Source organism: Rissa tridactyla, chromosome 1 (assembly GCF_028500815.1).
Source record: "Rissa tridactyla isolate bRisTri1 chromosome 1, bRisTri1.patW.cur.20221130, whole genome shotgun sequence".
NCBI classification, from domain to species: Eukaryota; Metazoa; Chordata; class Aves; order Charadriiformes; family Laridae; genus Rissa; species Rissa tridactyla.
The window spans coordinates 103,495,053-103,511,835 of record NC_071466.1 but is presented as its reverse complement, the minus strand read 5'-3'; positions in this window follow the sequence as shown (position 1 = coordinate 103,511,835).

Below are 16,783 nucleotides of genomic sequence, written 5' to 3'. Positions count from 1 at the left end.
TGCTAATCTTTCACACCCTTCAGAACATTAGGTTAAAGGGAGGACAAATACCATACTTGCTCATGTAATTGAGATGTTCCTCTTTTCACTTACCAAGCTTTTATCCGTAAAAGTGAGGATATGGACATTATGCACATCTTTTCTATAACTGCTGGTAACCTTGCTCATGATCAGGCAGCACAAGCGTGTGTTATGCCATCAGGTCTGCATGCGAGTCTTGTCCTTCAGGACGAGACTCGGAGGGGAAGTCTCCTAGTGTTTCTCAGACTTCCTGAGTACGCGCTGACTTTGAGCCATCTTTTCAAGAGTGTACCGTGATTTAGGATGCCTCATTTCTGAGCTATCAAGTTGAGATACCCGGGATTTTCTTTTTGGACCAAAGGACTCCTTGGAGCAGCACCCGCAATTGGTGGCTGCCCAGCAGAAATTCAGGCTCAAGTGAACCCTGCTTGAAGCCATGCAGAATGGGTGCTGCTTCTCAAAATGCTGGCTCCCACCTTGCTTTTCTTCCTGGAAATTGATGCAAATATTAATATCAGTCATCAGGAGATAATTTGGCTGATAGTCTTTCTAGTGTCTCCGGGCTGTTTCTGCTTGATATGCAAGGTGACTGAAAGTCTGAAACTTCAGCAAATTTAAATTAAGCACAAACTGCATTTTCTTAGTTGGTAACATGGCCTATTTGTTAAGTTCAAAGGGGCTCTTCCGACTCCTTGGGTGTGTACCTGGGTTAGTAAGTGAGTACATGCCTAGAAGCAGGGAATACGAAACACAAATTGGCAACGTGGGGAGGCATTGATTCATCTTCGTTTATAAAATTGACTGTTTAACAAGTCTTTTATAGCAGCGACTTCTGGGACTGAGTCCATCTGGGATAAATAACTTTTATATAACATTTGGGGTCTAAATTAAGAGCTGGATTCTGCCTTTGGCTGCCCCCTCTAAGTGAGAGAACAGAGAAGCACAGATGGTAGAAAAGCTCAGTGGATAGTAGTGACCTTACATGCAGTATGACTGCCCAGCCAACAAATCTGCTCTTTGCACTAGAAGATATTGCTCATGTAGCAGACTGCACACAGAGGTGGCTCTTAGTAGGTAGAAAATAGCTAACGGGCTATTTCTTGTGTCAGCATATGCATGCATTGTTCTCAGCGGCAAAAGCAGCTGCTGATACAATGTGCAATCACTTAGTGCTGGAAAGAGGAGCATGGAGCTCCGAGATGCCTGGTACAAACTGGCCTTCAGCGATTGCGCTCGTTAGGAACTGGGATCCCCAGAATCTCTGTTCGTTGCTAACTGGGGCAGGACGCGGGGTCAAGATAGTCGCTAACACTTCAATGACAACAATCAATTTTTTAAAATACTTTTGTGCAGGATTGGGCTCATCTTCTTTTTGCTGATCGGGTTTCATTTCGAAGACCAGGGAGCGAGCGTACCTCCTGCTGGAAAAAGGCCTTCCAGTCCAAACAGTGCAGGCAACTGAGCGCCCTTGCATGGTAGGTCGTCGCCAAATGGGGAATGAAAACAAAGGGAAGGAATATGTGACCTTCCAACCTTAATCTCTGCATGCCATGTGGCTGGTGGGAGGCATTAGCAAGGCTCCACTGTTCATTGTTGTGGGTGTCTTTATGAACATTAGTGACAGAGAGCCAGCGGGCTAGCAGTAAATACAGATAAGCACCAAAATCCACATTAACACTTCCCCTCTCCACTGACAACAGAAAAGATACTGGAAGTGTTACTGTTTTTCAAAAGTTATGTGTTGAATTTAGTCTGCAAAGCAGAGGTATTTAGGGCCACGGTGACATAATATATCCCATCGAGTAGCACTATTTGCAGGGGACTGTGTACAAGCCAGCTATATGTGTGCTCTAGCCCTACTTAAAATAAACCTACACATACTATCGCTTTCTTATTCTGGGAGCCAGCTGAAGGGAATGAGGGCTGCAGCAGCTACATATCAGTATATACTGCACATACGCTGATTACTCCCACTCTTGTCACGGCCATTTCTACTCAGCAGTTGCCAGTGTTGGGGGGAGGCATAACTCCTGATATTTTGGAGGATGCAGGAACAGGGTAGTCGATGTTTGCTTTGCACCCTCCCTGTTGTCAACCTCGGTGACGGGATTCCAGCTGCATGCGTGCGTGTAGAAGCAATATGCGTGCACACAGGCAACTGGGTTAAAATTCCTTGCTGCTGTGGAAGAGAAGGGTGTATTTATTGACTGAGAGGTGCCTGAGCCCTGACCCAAGCTTCACTGAAGTCGGTGGGAATCTCTCTGATGGTGTTACAGTCGTAGTGTTACAACCTCAGAGATGGCAAAGCAGCAGTGGAAAATATGCGTGCTGCTCACTCCGTGAAGGCTACAGACCCTAATGCCTGCCTCCCCTCTCCCAGTCCCCCCCATTCTTTTCCGCACAAGTGTGCTGGACGAGCTGGTAGAGATGAAAAAATAAATACTTTGGGATAACGATGCTGAGTCATTAACCATGTGATGGAAACCATCCATCCAGTTATCACCAGCCAGCTCCACCTCCAGCCTCCCAGTAGCTGGGGGCTGCTCAAGTGCTGTCCCTCCTCCTCAGAGCCTTTTGTGTTACAAGTCCCTCTGTCCACAGGCAGGAGCGGGCACTCTGGTATATGACTCATACCCTGGGCACTGCATTAGCTACGATAATACTTTCTTCTCAGACCCTTTCATATCTAACGCAGTGGGGAAAGTCCGAAATAAGTACAGTGGGGAGAGGAGAAAGATTAGCTTCCAATTTCCTCTCTTTTATGCATTTAAATTAGTACCTGAAGACAAACTTTAAAAGGGACCTCAGCTTGGCCTCTACAATTGCAAGTCTCAATTTTCACATCTATTTCTGCATATGCGCCATCCTGGATATAGGTGCGTACGTACTGCAGATGCTAGTTTGCATATAGAAAAGCTGTTTGTGCAGTTTAGGAGGTGCGGGAAGAGCTTTTCTATATGCAACCAACATCTAGTTTTTGAAAATGTGTCATTAAGTGGTAGTTTATCACAGATTTTTTGCCTTCCTTCCTTCCAAAAGACTGTACGCATGCGATTGAAATACTGTGCAAACTGCTAGTTGGAACAGGATTTTCTGATTCTTCAGTAATTTATATTTACTTCCACCTAACAATGAAAATTGCTTACAGTGCACAACTTTCAGCTACTATGGATTAAAATGCATTTTGGAAATCTCGCCAGATTCCTGGCACATTTATTACAACAACTCAAAAATATAGAGCATTTGGGATCTTTAATCTTCACATTCCTGTAATAAGAAAAGTTGTATAATCCAACTCTGAAGGACAAATCCTTATGAAAATACTGCAACTATATACTGATAATAGGCTTTCTTCGTATTAAATCTCTCATCCATATTCAGTGAGGAAAAGCCTGTCATTTTCTCGTATTATAACATTTGTTTGTTTGTTGAAAAGCGCCGGGGATAACTCAGCAGCCTGTTTCTGAAGGTCCACTTTCCCCCTCCGCCCCCGGTTTTCCTCCACACAGCTGGCTCCCTGCGCCGGCGCAGCTTGTGGGTGGGCAACGATGGGATCAGAGCAGTGCCCGCTGGAACAGTGTGCCACCTGGGAATGAGGAGATAGGCGCAGCCCAGGGGATGGACAAGCAGGGGATGGAAAGGCAGGGTTTAAGTATGGTGCATGTTCTTCCTACTCTTCCCTATTTGGTGTACTTATCGCGGTCCTGGAAGGAGCAGTCTTTCTCTGGCAGAGGTCTTATGGGTCATTTCCATCCCTAACTTCTAAAGTACTAAAGTTAATGGCATTTTATTGCTTCTTTTCCAGTTCACCTCAAATAACTTGGCCTCCGTACATTGCAGCTGCAGATAAAATATATACATGAAGGAAAATTCCACTGAACATATTGTTTTTCACTTTCTCCTTGTTTCCAAACACCACTCTCAAAGCATGCAATGCCAAGTTACATATTATATATTAGTCCTCCTTCTTCTATTCCTGGGTCCCGTACAGAAACCTGTTTGTCGTCTGGAAGGGCAGCTGAAGAGCAAGAAACAAATGCATCATTCTTTCATGTGCAGTCCAGATAGATAGATAGCAAAACAGCTGAGCTGGTTCGTTGACAAGGGCTTAGTATTAGAAAGCATAAAATTTTCTGGAAAGGTGCGTTGTTCAGTGATCATCTGTCTAATAAGTGATCTTTGGATGCGACACAACATGAAAAAGTCTAGCTATTACCTGGATTCTTTCAGGGTACACACATTGTGCATTGCCTGCCAAATTTGAGAAACCAAAGGGAATCTGTTTAAACTGGGACATCCTACTATGGATAATAAACAGTAGTTGTTGGTGACATTATGGAAAAAAGCGGGATTGAACCTACCAGAACTTCAACAGGTTCAGTTCAAAACTTTGACAGTCATTTGCTGTGTGATATCTGTATTTATATTTTTAGCTATAGATAAAGCTAGACCTGTTGCTGTCCTTGCCAAATAAAGGATAAATATAAATTGTCTACAAAAAAGTAAGATATGGGACCATTGTTTATATGATATGGAACAATTTCATTGTTGTTAGTTATTCATTTTGGTAGAACTACAAAGTGCTAAAAGCCTTTTTTTTTTTTTTTTTGAAAGATAGGAAAGAAAGCAAACTTAAAGCATTCCATTTTCTTTGGCATTTTCATACTGATAATGGGCTTGTTCAGCTTCAAGACTTAGAAATGCTTAGAGCCCAGGCAGTTAAGCTTAAAAAAGGCAAATTTGGCCTTACCACTCTGCTAAAGGACATTTTTCGCTTCTTATGTATTTCTAAGTGCAATTTTTACTGCTCTTTCAGTGGCTGTCTAAAACCACCAAAAATGCTACACAGGGCGGAGCTGCTGTTTCTTACAGGTAACTGAACTTCTGTTTCATTATTTTAATCATTTCTTTGTTGTTCTTGTATTGTGTATTCACCCCCTGGTTCCGCAGCCCACACTCACCTGCAGTAATGCTTGCATGAGTGTCCTGCGCGCATCTCTGCAGCAGATGTCACACAGTTCCGCAGCACTTTAAGCCAACAAAAAGACAAGATTACAGTGATGCTGGTACTGCAGTTCCGCAGTTTATGCTAACGCTGCCACCAAAACCATGGTCTCACTCTTCTGCTGCTCTTTATTCTCCACATGCTTGTTCCTCTCACCTCCGCTTACCAACGACAGCATTTATTTGGCTGGTTGTTGAGCCAAATTTGATCTGTCTGGAAATTAAGCAAGCCCCACAACTCCTCCATGAACATGTATGCGTGTGTACACACACATGCATGCCTTTGGAATTACTGTGGAAGTGCTACCATAGGCTGCAGACACAGGTCATCACACTGTAAATAGTTTGGGCTTTGTCTTGTTTCCTCTTCACAGAGTGCCTGGCACACACAAAGCACTAGGCAAATAACAGCATTGCCATGGAAATGATCATAGCCAGTAAAGATGATTGCTAGTATTTGTTTCCTCTGATGTTGAAGGAATTACTGAGAGATCATTGTATTGGAACCCCAGGTAAATGAACACGTGACGTCATTTAATCATTGGCTACAGCTAAGATTCAGCCTCTCTCGTGCATATTCTATGAGCAGAGAAACGCCAGCGGTGTTGTAGGGGGCTTTCTGTTGGCAAAGAAAATCCCTAGCGTGAATGCTGCCCGGAGCACCACCAATGTCTGCAGTGGTCTGTGACCGCTGTAGAGAGGTTGTTCTCTCCACTGGTATCAATCTGTGTTATCGCAGCGTGCTGTGGGAGCGCTGGACAGAACGGCTCCTTTGTGCACCATTCCCTCTACGCGCATAGGAGTGGACGGTTCAGGCTCAGTTGAAACCGCTGCCTAAATAGGTGAGCAAACAAAAGAAGGCAGGATGTGGTCTTACAGTTCTAATTTTACATCAGGGGATGTTGGCACAGCGCTGAGCATGAGTAGTTGGTGGTGCCAATGGAAACGTGCCAATATTGTCAGCTGCTGCATTGCCAATATTGGAGGGGAAGAGGGTGTAAAGCGCTGGGTATAATTATGTGCATTACTGCCCTATTAACAGGAGGTAGGTGTTTGGTACCTCCTATCTTATAATCTAGGTTTTCCATGAGAACTGGGAATGTGACACATTGAAGAAGCGCCAGCTGAAAGAAGTGATCTTGAGAATTACTGATTGTATCATATCCTCTGCACAATTTTGTGCAGGGAGGGAACTATGCAGACTCCGCTGCTAAAAACCAAGGAAAGGAGTTGCTGTTTTGCCCTGAGTTATTCTGCTGAGAATAGCACAAGTTGTTCTGCCTCACAGACTTGTAACATCTTATTACACAATACAGACAATTCCACATCCCATAAAGCAATGATACAGTTCATTGTTTCACGGTGTCCATTTTTTGTATCTAATTTCACCAGCGGAAATGGGAATTGCTAGAATAATTTTTTTTGTGTATCAGCATTCATAACATCTCTGCAAGGGGCTATTTGACTTCCTACTTTCCTGCAGCTGTCATCTGTTTTGCTGTATCTTCCGCATATTGTTTTTCACACACATTTGCTATAGAAATAGTTCTGTGGCTTACCTAATCCTGACTTCTGTACATAGATCCTCACATTTTGCTGATACAATATACAGTTCTGAAAGCGAAGTTCTGTTCTGATTCACCTCATTCTTGGCAGCATTGCCGATACTGCAATTGCCCTGCACACACTGCGAGTCCCAGGAAACGTGACAGCTAGATCACCTTCCACTAAAAAAGGTGTGACTCTTTCCCAGACACTTGCAGCTGCTGAAGCGAGTCTGAAAATCCTTATTTTAATGGGATGCACCGTTGAGGATCACTGTGGTACCTCATAAAGACAGTACCTTTTTGTTCTCACCTGCTGGACAATAACGTGTGCACGCACACGTGTGTACACACACACACACACACACACACTTGGGAGGGCTGCGTGCGTTGCTGCCAGGCTCTGTGCTTGCCCTAACTTGCTGTGCTTAGTAACTCAGGTTCAACACACTCTTGCTCCTACCAAGCTCGCTTTGTTGTTAAATCGTGTGTTAAATTGCAGAACGGACCCAGCAGGGCTGTAAGCAGAAAGCAAATCCTACTGATTTTCTCAAAAGCTAAGAAGTCAGAGATTTCAGACGCAGATTGGTATCTAGAAGAAATGATGCTGCAGAATGTTTTCAGCTGTTGGCTGTATCATTTTTGTCTCTTTCTCTGAGGTTGCGGTCCTGAGAGAGAGTTCTGACTTTTTATTCAAAGTATGGGAGGAATAGTCGATCCTCGATTTTTACACATTCAGGTATTCGTGCTTGAAGCGTTGTCTTCCAAGGCTTTTGCTTTGTTACTTAGCCGTGAATAAAAAAAAAAAAAGACTGAACAAGCGGGAGCTTTTTCCCTCTTACAGATGAGACAGAGCTGTTTATTGTACTACATTGAGTTAACTCTCTGCAAGTTCACTGAAGGCAATGGGATAGCTAAGATGCCATTAAAAGCACAGAAAGGCCAACAAGTGTTATGACTGGAAATGATGCATATGCTATTAAAATACCCCTGGGTTGATCCTCACAGCCCATGCTTTTTTCCGGTCTGGAGGTCAGAGTATGCTTTCATTTCTAGGTTGAGCACCTTCCTGCAAAAATCATCGAGACAAAAGTATAGAAGCTCTGATTTCTATTTCAGGCCTTTTCTCGTGGTAGAATCCCATTTAAAAGTTCAGACTAATTTAAAGTTTCATGCTCACGAATGCAGAACTGGCCTGTAATTGTCACTAAGACAGACTTGTACTGTTCTGTCACTTCGTTCACTGAAGAACTTGCAGTATATTACGCCGAAGATTTACTACAAGCTTCATTAGCTTTTCGAAAGCCACTAAGTTCTTAATGTAGATTGGTTTGAATATGCCCACGATTTAAATATAATAGATCCATGCACTGATTTTTGGAAGGGAAGAATGAGTGGTGTAGAAATCTGTCAGGAGTCTTAGTTCTCAAAGGTCACGGATGAGCCTGGTCTACCACCAGCTAGCATCCCTGTGGTCTGCACATTTTATTAGGCACCTACAACTGCAAGATCAAACTTAGGACCAAACACCAGTTTTGTACCCAGAATACCTTCATGTTAGAGATTATCTTCAGCTAAGTGTTTTCGCCAAGGTTATGCTTTTTCATGTGTGACTTGAGAAGCGTAGAAAGATCAAAGTTAGACATGGTCGCAGCCCCGCTCTCTGCTCTTGATTGTGCAATGGGGGATTATTCTAATGATGCAGAGGTAGGTGGGTGAGTCAAAATGCTTGTATGTTCATTAAGAGGACGTGGAATGGTTTTTGAACTGAAGCTTGGAGAATGCATTTCTTTCACCTTGCAGAATCGGGAGTGACTCTTTCATACTTCCTTGCTAAAATGAAGGGGGAGTGCTTTAAACAGTGGCAGAAGCTGACGTGCTTGCTAGCCTCTTACAATGTTTTTCCTGTCCCACCATGACTGTGTTGGTCCTGCTTGGTTTCAGACTGAGCTGTTCAACGCTTCCTTAGCCAGCTGCTAACGTTCTATAAGCTATCTATCATTTTTCTGGGACACAACTGGCTGCGTTTGTTGAGAAGGGAAGAGCCAAGTGATTCTCAAAGTCATTCCAGTGCAGTGTATATCAGGCTGTCTCATAAATTTTCCAAGTCTTGTTTTTTTCTCTTGTGAAAAAATAAAGGGAGCCTCAGACACAAATCTATAATTTCATTCCAAACCCCCAAATCTTCCAGCTCTTGGGGGAGTTCAGACAAATGTTCTGGCTTTTGCTTTCTCTTTGGAAGTCTCGTTGTTGTGTGGGGTTTTGAAGCGCTATCAAAATGACATTTTGCTACTGAATTCCCATCCAGACAGAAATACAAATGACCTGAAATTTCATAATAGTTTTAAAAAAAACTGTTACTATTAAATTCTTAAAACCTACATAATTCCCAGGTGATCTCATTTCCCAGGTAGATGATATGAGTAACGTTAAACACCTGTAAGCAGCCTGACCTTTGTAAAAGACAGTACATTTGCACAAGTGTTAACTGTAGAAATTGAGCAACAACTGCATTAGTCATCTGTAAAAACTGAACTCGAAGCTTCTGGTTGTAACAGTATAGGCATCTACTGCTGGTTGCACGTGCATGAATAACTGTATTATCTGAAAGATTTAAAATTCTTTAATTGAGATTATTCACATTTCACTGAATAGAGTTCTTAATATAGTATTGCTACGACTAGATTCCTTTGTAGTATGACTCCAGTGAGCTCTGTTCACTGAAGTTAATACCGGGAAAAATAAAGGATCCTATTTGTTATGGACAATTATAAATTCTCACTCCATAATAAAGAAACCAAGACAAATGGCGAGGCCTTTTTTCACCACAACAATCTTTCTCTGGCTTGCAGCATGAGAGGGAAACAGAGAAGGTGCCTGACGAATACTCTTTATGTCATGCCAAGAGAGAATTCCTTAATCTTGCGGAATGAATGACGTGGGATATACAACACTTCTCAAAGTGGGAGTAAAGCATGTCACAGCTAGCTTACTTGCCAGGCAGGCAGGCTGGGGAGGGGTAGATTTGCCTCCTCACCCGCCAAACACGCCTGGCATAGACTGACCGTTTCTCCCAAATATTCCTCTCTCTTCTCAACAGATTCTCACCTGCTTTTTCCCCTGAACCTTTGAATGCATAGTGTAAGTTAGGTTTTAGCCTTAACTATTTCTCGTTTATTGAGTATTTCGAATATCTCCACAGAGACCTACAGAGACTATTTTTTTGTGGGGATTTCTCAGACAAAAATACTTGCGCATGTTTTGGGTAACACATATGCACCAAATCGGAGGCTTTTGAAATCTTGACTTGCTCTGCAAGGTGGTATAAGATGGTCTGCGAATGCATAGTAAATCCAATCCAAACCAAACCATTCCTGTTGCATCAGAAGTCCTGCACAGGTGGCAATCACCTCTACAATATACGCACAATAGCTCTCATGCTTCTTGGAAACACCAGCCTCGCAGTGCATGAAGCATAGAGCTGATCTGCAGGTGTGCAATAGGGCAGTCAATAATAGTCGGATATCTATCAGCTGCGCTTAAAGTCACAATTCCAGTCAGACTGTCTGATATCTGAAGATTCTGAAGAAATGTATGAAATCTCCATTTTCTGCCCAGACGCAATTTTTTACTGGAAAAAGAAAAAATGTCCAGGGAAACCTGGATATGTGGTAAGCTGGTGCAGAAGTTACTGTCTCCGTAAGAGAGGCAAAGGCTGGCTGAACATTCTTTGCTTTAATGAACTAGAGTTTATTAAACAGAATAATCTGAAGCCATGAGGCAGGGCTTCCCTCGGGAAGCAGGAGACAGGTGGGCTCCACTGAAACAAGGGAGAATCGTATTTGTTTGATTTATTTTTTTTGTTTTTCCTCATATATTTAGAAGATTATAAGCATACACATACATGTCAGGACTATTAATAACAACATAACAGCATGGGGTTTGCGTGTGTGATTTATAAGGGTGATGATGGGATCAAACCTCGTCAGTTCTCTAAATTAATCTGGGTTAGGGATTCCTCTGAGAAAATGTAGGTTTAAACTAGATTAAACAATTGGATCAGTTTAGATTTCCTTGTTCATGTTATTATATTCCCACAACACAATTTATTATCAGCAAATGCCCTCACAGAGAACATGGCAAACAGCTGTAAAGCTGGGGAGAGGCATCACATATGTGGGAGGCATCATTTTAATTGCATAGAATAACATTATCACTTTCATAGCACTAGAAAGATGCCTTAGCAATATTTTTGTGGTCATTGCCAACATAAAATACAACCTTCACAGAAGTTCTCTGTAAAGGAAAGCTAACCGTTGAAACCAATACTGTTACAGTCTGCCAGCAGTGCAAGAAGATGGATGGTACTGGTGTGAACACCACAAAGACCTGGGTTTTGGTCCCACTCATATTATACACATTTTGTGCAGCTTCATGCATGTCATTTCCCCCTCTTTGTACCTTTGCTGCTTCTCACACCATTTTCTTGGCTTGGCTATTCAGAACAGCAGGCCCCAAGGACAAGGACCGTTGCCTCCCAAGTGTTTGCAAAGCAGTGCAACATAAACAGTCTTTCAAATTCATGACAAAACCTTTCAGTCCTCTCATAAAGGAGAAATGCTAGTACTTGGTTGTCTCCCAGGTGATGGGATTGCAAGCTCCTTTTGCCAGAAATGCACACGATGTAGCTAGATTTTTATTTTTTTTTAATTTTTGCATAGGTTACCAATGAAGGCTTAGTATCTGTTTTTCACCTGTAACAGGAAACCACTGCAGCAGTAATTCAGCCATTCCGGCACAGCCTGTGTCTATTTATAATTGTAGAAGGTAGGAAGAGATCTCAAGAAATTATTTAGGGATCAGAAACCTTTCAAAGTTTGCATATTAGATCTGATTTCTTTTTCCCTGCTTTGAGGCTATGTGCGCGGGAAAGAACTTACTGGGAACTTAGAGACGCTTTATCTGATGATGACACTCTCATGATGCCATGGCTCCCAGCTCCAGATGCCACGTATGCCTTTCAAATATGTGTCTGCAAGTTATTGTGTACACTTGCCTCACAAGCTGTTGCCCTTGGGTCTAGTACCCCCCTTCCCAAACACACTCAACAATATCTAAATGATGACTTTTTCAGACGTGTTTGAAACCATCAGTACTAAAGACTCGATGACCTCCACTGGCACCAAGGCTTTCTTAGCCTCCAAGCTAGGAAGTTTTTCCTTATATATAGCAGAAACTGTAACTCTAGATACTATTTAAGATCTCTGCTCCCCTCTAAGCATTAAGAGTTACCTACTGCTTTCCACTGAGCAGCTACCTTTTACATATTTGAAGACTGTTATGTTTCTTCTCAGTCCTCTTTTCTCTGGACTAAACCAATCCAGTCCTTTGAGATTGCCCTCCAGGGTAATTTTTTAAAAAGTTTTAGTTCTTTGTGTCGCTCTCAGGACTTTCTCTAATTGCCCATTCCTCTCTTGAGTTCGGTGACCAAAGTGAATCAGTCCATTTTCCAGTTTGAGACCTCACCATTGCTGAGTAGGAGTGGAGAAATTATTTCACGTATCTCACCTAGCCAGTTTATACATTTCAGCACAATACTTGCTTTTCCACACCTGTATGGCATTGTTAATTTTTAGTCAGCTTGAGCTTTTCCAAAATCCCCAAGGCATTTTTATGCAGGTCTTGCCGTGCTGGCTGCTCTCCATTTGGGGGTTTATTCTTACCTAAGCGTAATGTTCTTACACCTGTTCTTACTGCACCAAACCCTATTGTTTTCAGACCATTTCTTCAATTGATCAAGATGCTAATCCTGCCACAGTGCTTGTAGAACCTTCTCTACAAATTTGGTAGCCATACTTGATATGCCATCTTCCAAAACACAATGAAAATAGTGAATGGTATGAGTCCTGGGAAGGGCATCTGCAGAACTGCTTTCCATAATTCTTCCACGTCAATAATGAACCGACGATAATTCCTCTTCTAGGGTTTGTTTTTTTTTTCAAGGAGCTATGAGTCCACCTTACAATAGTTTCGTTTTAGCTCACTTACAAGAAATCACAAGAGACTGTGTTGAAAGCCTTGTTCAAGTCAAGATATGCAATATCTATTGTCCATAAGACCTGCTACTTGTCAGAGAAGGAAATTAGCTTGGTTCGGCATGATTTGTTCCTGGCAAATCTTTCTTGGCCTCTACTTATCATTTCATTATTTCCCATACACAAAAGAAAACTTTGTTTAATTATTTGTTTCAGTATATTTCCAGCAATTCAAGTTAGGCTGTTTTCTCCGCCTATATTCCTCAAGCTGCTTTTCTTCTTTTTTACAACCAGGCACTGCAATCACCTGTCCCCCGTCTTCTGTTCCCCTGGTGCTGCGGGAAAGGATCCCTCACGGCTCTAGGATTGCCTCAGCCAGTTTCCCACATGCTCTCAGTTGGTTTCTGTCAGGTCTGGCTAACTGAAAAATAACTGAAGTAGTCTGTTCTGTTCTTTCTGTCATTTAACCTTAGACATTAATGCTTAGCCAACTGGTCACAGTTAATTCTTTTTGCTGAGGAGTGAGGTGAAAAAGACATTAATCACTTTTGCTTTTTCTGTGTCACCTCTTACTCGTTTTCCATCCTTGTCGAAGGGTAGATCATTTTTTTTGCCATTGTCTTGCTCTAACTTCTAATGTATAGAAGTGCTTTCTCGTTACCCTCCCTTTCCTTTGCTAATTATATTGACTTTTTTGCCTTGGCCTTTCTGATTTTATTCTCACAGGCTCCTTTTACGCTTTTATTCTTGTCCTTAGTTTGCTGTAGCGTACAGTCACATTGGAGGGCTAATGGGCCACTTAACTGAGATTTAAACAAGTTGCTGCTTGTAAGCTGGGGCACAGAAACTGATGGTGTGCCTGCTGTGGCTCTGCGGCTTTCTTTCCAGGGTCATCCTCCACCTGCTCATGCATTTATAGATGTTTCCTTGTCATCTTGTAAACCCCATAAACTACCATTTGTTACAATTACCTTTGGACTCGTATCACTGACCTGCCTACCCCCAAGTTTAAAGCCTTCCTCACACAGTTGAGCCCTCTCTTCCCACTTTTTTCCCCAGGCCCCAGTGGCACTCAGCAGTTCTTGGAAACTCACCTGAGCCCTCCTGGTGACTTCACTTTCCCAACCACACATTAATTTCCAGTGTGCCAGAGCCAGTGCCTTTGCCTGGAAGAACTGGACACTTTCAGAGTCCCTGACCCCTCCACTGTCACTCCCACCACCGTCACTCCCACCACCGTGCAGCCGTATCCGACTTGCTCATGGTCCTACCTGGCAGAACCATTAACACACGTGCAAAGGAGCAGCAGAGGGTCTCTGTGAGAGGGCCAGGTGAGTCACAGCAACCTTACCGCACCATCTTGGAATTGGGTTTTTGGTGGGCAGGACACCGTCTGGGGTATCAGGCTGAACAGCAGAAGGATGCCTCTTCCTCCCCTTTTCATAAAAAAGAATCACCAGCCATAAATACATTTGGTTACCTCTTGGGTGTGATGGCTTTGGGATGGGCTTGGGTTGGAATTATCTGCAGTTTAAGGTTTTGTAGATTCTGGTTACTTGGTTTGAGATGGTTAATATTTCCCGTGATTATCTCAAGAAGTTGATATGTTCTTCATTCAGAGCACTTTATATGCCTAGCACCAACTGAATTCAGTTTCATCTGGGATCATTCAGCACTTCTGCAAATTAGACCACAAAATGTCAATTCAGATACCCAGAAACTAGGAGCATGAAATTCGTGGCCACCTGCAAGAAGTGTGGTTTAACTGACTTATGCAGCATCATATGAGAACTATGTGGCAAAGGAGGGATTGAATCCATTCCTAAAGCAGAACTCAGCTGCTTTAACCAAGAGCTCATCCTTTTTCACGTGATCCGGTACTGTCATTTACTGCATTTGCTGAAACAAATGTGGAAAAACCCCTGTAGACAGCGTCCTCCTCCACTATGTAGTCCTGATGCAGCTCCACCCTGAAAAATAAATGTGGCAGAGATCCCATGGAAAAAAGTATGCAATTATTTACTTTGCATATGCATATGCAAAGGAGACGAAGGAGAAAATAGCACTTCTCATTATGTAGTATTGATTTTGCAACCTAGTCTTCATTAAAAGCATATTTTACATGTGCAATTATCTAGCTTTTAAAAAAGCAAACAGTAAAAAAACATCAAACCCCCTTCCATCATGCAGCATCATGTTGTTGTAAATGCCATTAGGGCTGGAGCCTTTAGCTTTACCACAGAGCTCCCTGCCCCTCTGAGCTAACAGGGAAACTGATAAGAGCGGTGAGTTGTCATCCGTGCGTGGACAGCAGGAATATTAGACAAATTTACTTTGCTGGAGGATTCACACGTATTTGCTGACAGAAGAGGACTGGTGGCAGGGGGTGAGTAGGGGTAGGGAATCCAGAGATCTGTGGTTTTATTAGAAGCTCTGCAATACATGATTCTTCTTGTTCTCTTCTAGCACAGACCATTCAGCTTCCTACTACCCCATCTTCACCTGTCCTAGTCTTCTTCAAAATTGCCCTTTCTCCATCCTAGTCTTTTTCCATCCATTCTTACTTCTCCCTTCCCCATTGCCTTCTCTTTTACATCCTCTCATTAGATCCTAGAACTACTTTGAGAGCACCACATCACAATCTGCTCCACATTCCTTCTCACCTGTCCCTGCTGTGGTGTCTTCGGCCCACACTTTTACCCCTACAGCCCCACTCTTCCTTCATTTCTCAGCTGTTTCCTTCCAGTCCTTCCTGCAGGGGCAACCCTGCCCACGTGTCTAAGAGCCATATTCCCAGCTAGATACTTCAGGAGCCCAATGTACGAGCTTACAACAGCCCCGTCTATTAATATTATCTCCTTCACTTCAGCTTTGCTTGCTCATCTGCTCCTTTGGGACTTCTGATATTTCACTGTTTTGACCCAGCTCCATCTGTCACCTCTTTGGAGTATGTCTAGACCACAGTCACTGCTGTGACTGCAGAGCCACGCGGGTGTTCCCATGCACCCATGTACTCCCTAGTTCACCTGCTGTAACCTCAAATGTACAGTGCTCAGCTACAAACCTTACTGAGAAGGTGAGTAAACGCTAGGGAGAACAGGCAGGTATCTGTGTCTGTATCTATATCCCTGTCTATAGTCTGTAGACAAACACCAGTACAAGCAAACAAAAACACACTTGGCAGTGGAATTACTCTTTCCACAGGCGATCCCCCTTTTCTGCTGACACCTCGGAAAATCTGTCCCGATCTGAAGTTCAAGACAGCCAACATCCTAGTCCTAAACCTGTGATAAATTTTAATTTGATATTGTGCACATATCACAGCTAGAAATTAGAGGAGAGAATTGGCTTTTCTGTGGTGCACAGAGTACTTGTTTCAAAACTAGGTATATTCCATCATAAGAAAGAGATCACCGAAGTGCAATATAGTTGTGATTAGAGAGGCTATTAATGGTAATTTTGAGGTTTTAAAAGTGCAGTATTTTTTCTTTCATTTTCCGCCTTAATCCTGCCATGCTGGACTAGCTTCTTTGTCAGGAGTCTATGAGATATTGCATGGCATTTTTTAATTCTCTAAAACATTTCCAAGAGCTTTTTCACAGAATAGGTTCTGTATTTACATATGCATATAGAATGCATGAGGACATATTTTTAGCTTGTGCTTTATTAGAAATAGTGACGTTATTCATTAGTGCTCTCTGTGCTGCTCTCTGGCATAGGGATGGATGTGAAAAACACTAAGACGCAGAGAGTATGGTTTGCTTTGTACCATGACCAGCCTCCAGCATGAAAAAGTCGTGACTTGAGCCTCTCAAAAGTCAAAAGTTTACACTTGTTACTTAAAAAAAAACCACCTATATTGGGGGGCGGTTGTATTTCCTTACTGAGTATTTAGAGCATGGCTACTACACGTTTTTCAGACCTCCCTCTATAACTGTGTGCTTTTAAATATTAAGTGAGAGTTTCCTACGGTCTTTGGATACTTGTGGTTAGCGCTTTGAGGAAAAAACAAACTTGTGAGATTCAAGGTAGCTCATACCTGGTGGACATGCTACACCGGTAGTGAGAAAGTCAGAAAGTGTAAGAAATTCCCACAAAGATACGGGCCGTCGCAGGTGCATGCAGTGGTCGGTCCGCGAACAAGTGTGCACATAGCTATACGTAGGCACGATGCGTGAG